General features: G+C 39.5%; 1 non-coding gene across 1 annotated transcript; it reads right to left on the bottom strand.

The window, feature by feature from the left end:
• Nucleotides 1-760: 760 nt before the first annotated feature.
• Nucleotides 761-833, bottom strand: TRNAK-UUU. Its single transcript has one exon. It is a non-coding gene; the product is annotated as a tRNA-Lys (tRNA).
• Nucleotides 834-5,405: the final 4,572 nt, after the last annotated feature.

The raw sequence follows: 5,405 nt of genomic DNA, 5'->3' as shown, positions 1-5,405 counted from the left end.
TCTAAAAAGTACATAAAAATGCAAATCTCCAGGTCAACAATCTCTAAAATAGTTTAGATTTCTGTATTCTGGTGTTTGGAAAACAAGTTCACTAAGGCAATCCCTTAGGGCTGGTAATTTCATGATGTAAATCATTTCACATTTGTAAAGCATAAAGTAGCAAAGTTTTAGTCACTGCACAAACAAGTATCTGAACCCCTTCCTGTGTTTAATTGGTATAAACTCTCTAGGGCGGCAGTGCCCCACCTTTTTGGCACCAGAGACCGTTTCATGAAAGACAATTTTTTACATGGATGAGGGAGCGGGGGCTGGGGGGATGATTGGGGATGATTCAAGCACATTAGATTTATTGTGCACTTTATTTATATTGTTATTACATTGTAATATGTAATGAAATAAGTATCCAACTCACCGTAATGTAGAATCACTGGAAGCCTTGAGTTTGTTTTCCTGCAACTAGACGGTCCCATCTGGCAGTGATAGAAAAGAGTGACAGATCATCAAGCATTAGATTCTCATAAGGAGCCCACAATCTAGATCCCTTTCATGCGCAGTTCACAATAGGGTTTGGGCTTCTATGAGAATCTGATGCCTCCGCTTACCTGGGAGGCAGGGGAGCCCAGGTGGTCATAAGAGCTATGGGGAGTTGGTGTATAAGTACAGATGAAGCTTCACTGGCTCTCCTGCCACGCTGCCTGGTACCTGGTCTGTGTACTGGAGATTGGGGACTCCTGATCTAGAGTAAAATAGATAAAGAGTTCGCCTGAACAGGGACTTGAACCCTGGACCCTCAGAGTAAAAGTCTGATGCTCTGCCAGCTGAGATATCCAGGTACTCACTCATTTTTTTCCACGGAGTATCTAATCTAGATTTCTTCATTTGTTCCGTTCATTTTATGTTTCATGTTGCAATTTGCAAATCACGTTACTTGAATTCTCCTCATTTCAAAGACCCTGTTTAAGAGAGACATTATAATCGCTAGGAAAATTTTCCTTTTCTCTTTTTAAACATCTCCTTTCTGTAGATTTTCGTAACCTGAGATGGGGCGTCTTCTACGCAAAGCACTGCGGAGCTGCTAGATACAGAGGGTTTCATTCTCGCCAATTAGCTGCAACCTAAACTTCTGGAGGCAATAGTAGAGCTACTTTTGTTCGTATCCCTCAGTATTATCCTGTATGTCTTTCTTGCAGGCTTTGCAGGCAGAGGGGAAGAGAGACGAAGGAGGAAGAATTTGAAGATGCAAGAGAACATTCCATAATGGACCCCTTTCTGTTGGTAGATGAAACTGCCAGCCAGGCATCACGTTGGCAAGTGGACTGCAGACCCGCGGTCTGGCTGGCCAGAGGGGGAAAACCTTGTGTAACAGTGTCTTTTGGTTTAGCATTCAGTGCCACTTTTGCTGGTCACAGTCTGAAGGTTTTAGAAATAGTGATGTTAAACACAGCAGGACTTTTTCTGCCAGATATTCATTCTCCAAACACCGATAGACAAAGGCAGTAATTAATAATGGATATTTTCTTTCTTTTTTCCTTGCTTTATTTTTAAATATATTTTTTCTTCATCTATGGATCTTTTAAAAATTTTTAATTTTTATGGGTGTATAACATATATATGTGTGTGTGTATATATATATATATGATACATGGGATATTTTAATGCAGGTATACAATGTGTAATAATCATATTAGGAAAAGCGAAGCATCCATCAGCTCAACACCTTATCATTTTCTTCTTTCTTCTTCTTTTTCTTCTTCTTCTTCTTCTTCTTCTTCTTCTTCTTCTTCTTCTTCTTCTTCTTCTTCTTCTTCTTTCTTCTTCTTTCTTCTTCTTCTTCTTCTTTCTTCTTCTTCTTTCTTCTTCTTCTTCTTTCTTCTTGTTCTTCTTTCTTCTTCTTCTTTCCTCTTCTTCTTCTCTCTTCTTCTGCTTCTCCTTTTTTTTTTTTTGACACAGAGTATCACTCTGTCACCCAGGCTGGAGAGCAGTGGCACGATCTCGGCTCACTGCAAGCTTCGCCTCCCAGGTTCACGCCATTCTCCTGCCCCAGCCTCCCGAGTAGCTGGGAGTACAGGTGCCCACCACCATGCCTGGCTAATTTTTTTGTATTTTTATTAGAGACGGGGTTTCACCATGTTAGGCAGGATGGTCTCGATCTCCTGACCTCGTGATCCGCCTGCCTCAGCCTCCCAAAGAGCTGGGATTACAGGTGTGAGCCACCGAGCCCCGCCAACACCTTATCATTTCTTTGTGTTACAGACATTCCAGTTATAATCTTTGAGTTATTTTTAAAGGTACAATAAATTTTTGTTGACTGTAATCACCCTGTTGTGCTATCAAATGATACATCTTATTCATGCTAACTCTATTTTTATATCCATTAACCATCTCACTGCCCCCTCCAATGCCCTTTCCAGCTCTAGTAACCATCATTCTACTCTCTGTCTCCATGAGTTCAATTGTTTTATTTTTGGCTTCCACAAACGAGAGAGAATATGTGAAGTTTTACTTTCTGTGCATTCCTTAACATGCATAGACTTTTACATAACATAATGTCCTCTAGTTTGTGAAGGAAAAGTTACATATTAAATTTGAACTCAGTTGAACATGGACACAAACAATGGTCACCAAATCCTGGAACATGTTGTATGAGCCCCTTGAGGTGTTCATCCAGTGCTGTTGCAGAGAAATCTCTATTTCAATCTATTCCTATATGTTAGTTATTGAAAAACAGCAGACAATCGCAAAAAAAGCTGACGTTTTCGTGTTCCTTGAGCCCAGTCTCGAAGGGCCCTCGTGACTGGGCCTCATGCCAAACAACTTGTTACAAAAAGAGCTAGGGTCCCAGACCGCACCAAAGCTTCATGAGACCTCTCTTCGTCTGTGCACAGACGAGTGGCCAACTCTGGAACCCGGGCTGTTGCTTCCCGGTCTGGTGATGAATCTTTCATAGTCTGGTGAGTGTGTGTATATATATATATATATATTTCCCTTCTCCCACTCCCATTGCAATTTGCTTATTATATCATTTGTTTATTATATCTGCATTGCCATTTACGTGGGATAAAGGTTATTTATCCTTAAAGGTATTGTGTGTGTGTCTTTTCTTCTCCCCCCCTTGCGTTTCCCGCACAGAACATAGTTCCATCCACTTTGCAAATGAACAGATCTCATTCTTTGCATGGCTGAGTAGTACCCCGTTGTGTATACATACCACATTTACTTTATTCATTTATCTGTTGATGGGCACTTAGGATGCTTCCCAATCTTGGCTATTGTGAATAGTGCTGCAATAAAGATGAGAGTGTAGATATCTTTTTGATATACAAATTTCCTTTCTTTTGGGTACACGCCTAGCAAGGGCATTGCTGGAATATATGGTAATATTTTTATTTTTCTGAGGAACCTCCATACTGTTCTCCACAGCGGTTGTACTAATTTACATTCCTACCAAGAGTGTACTAGGGTTCCCCTTTCTCCACATCCTTGCCTGTCTTTTGGATGAAAGTCATTTTAACTTGGGTGAAATAATATTTCATTTTAGTTTTGATTTGCATTTATTCGATGATCAATTGTCTTGAGCATCTTTTCATACATCTATTTGCCATTTGTATGTCTTCTTTTAAAAGACACATAGACAAAAGAATTGCAAATAGATATATGAGTAGAAAACCTTTATTTGCTGAGTTTTCTTTATCCTTTCCTTTCACAGTAGCCCCCACCCCCAACACACACACACACACACACACACACACACGTCAGGTTAATAACCAGACCATAAGGGGCTTCAAACCTTAGTTCTTTCTGTGTGAGAGAGTGAACGTTTGTTGTACACTCGATCACACCTCACAGGAAATGCTGAGTTTTCCAAACTCTAAAGTTAAGAAGATTATTAGGGTCATGCATTACGGGTTTTTGTAAAATGGCTACAGTAGCTACATTGGGAGATTCTTTGTCTAAAAGTCTAATACATCCCCCGGTTTGATTCAGAGCTTGGCAGGTTGTCTGGTTTTATCTAAATAAATAAATAAATGCTATTTTTTTCAAAGCTCAATTATAGAAGCCTTTATCTACAGACACCCTCCTCCATCCATTTCCTCAGTGAAATTATCTAGACAGACTGATATAGTGACATTAAGAATGTCATGCTTTCAAATCTCTCTTGGATTCCTCACAAAATACTTTTGTTAGAAATATTTAAAATGTTTAAAGGAATCTTGCCTGGAACACTTCAGATAAAAATCAAAAGTCACCAGAGAAAATATTGAAAGGCTTTGGAGAGGAAATTGTATCACTGGTATAAACAAACATTTTATACAATTTAATAGCTTCTTAGTATTATTCTTTCAAATCTCAGTGCCAATCCTTTTTAGCATCCTCCTGAAGAAAGAAATTTCAGGCTACTTTGGACATACTTTGTATAGGGTAGCCCTGCTCTGCAAAGAGCGGATAAAAATAAATAAATAAATAAATATTACAATAAATAAATAAATTTTGATGGTTTTGCTCAGTCTGCCAACCTTACTAACTGCTGCCTATGTCTGCCAGTTAACTTTTGCTCCTCCAGACTGAACAAAAAATGCCCGTTTATTTAAATTTTTTAGATTTTGAGATTTTGTATTGCTATTCTTTGGGCACAAAATCCACTAGTGAGAAGGTGAGGAACCAAAACTGAGAACAATCTCAAAACACCTGAATAAGTTTGAGTCTGTTGGAACAAAAGTCCTGAAGGGCATCTTGCCCAAAGTGGAGTTGGATTCTTCAGCATTGATTAGAGCAAGTAGCCTCCCCAAACTGGATCACACCAGAAACCATTATTCAATCTAATGCTCCTCATAGGACGCTCTCCGAGAAAGAAACTGACCTACCTCAATCAGTTTCATAGGGAACAGCAGAAGACATTTCCTTGGTCTACCCAGACCCATCTAGTCTGGCCCCAGAACTAGCGTTCGGTGGTCTCAAACATGGGTCATTACTTGATAAATTAGTGTACATAGGATATACCATCCAAAATATGGGCTAAAACAATTCTTGAGTTTTGACTGGAGAAAGCTGGAGAAAATGGTGTACAAAGGATCCAGGAGAAGTTTAGGGCTGAGAGATGCATCCCTCTGTGAAAAGGAGATAGGACTGGGCACTGGAAAAGTGAAATAGTTTCTTCCTAATAACTTGTCATTTCCACGAAGCCAAGACGATGCGAAAACTGGGGGAATCTTCAGTTGGTTTACTTTACAAACTTTTTTTTTTTTTTTTATATTTGCTACCCTATCAATACACGGGACATAGCTGGGGAAAGGGTCACAAAAAATCACCCTCGATGGTTTGTGGATCAATCCAAAGGTGAACTTGGAGCAAGCTACGTTTAGGCAAAATACTGGGGGCTTTTCTGACAAGGGGGAGCTTTTTTTTTA

This window comes from Nomascus leucogenys, unplaced genomic scaffold (assembly GCF_006542625.1).
Source record: "Nomascus leucogenys isolate Asia unplaced genomic scaffold, Asia_NLE_v1 001275F_44473_qpd_obj, whole genome shotgun sequence".
Lineage (NCBI taxonomy): Eukaryota > Metazoa > Chordata > Mammalia > Primates > Hylobatidae > Nomascus > Nomascus leucogenys.
This window is presented reverse-complemented; position numbering and strand designations above follow the sequence as displayed.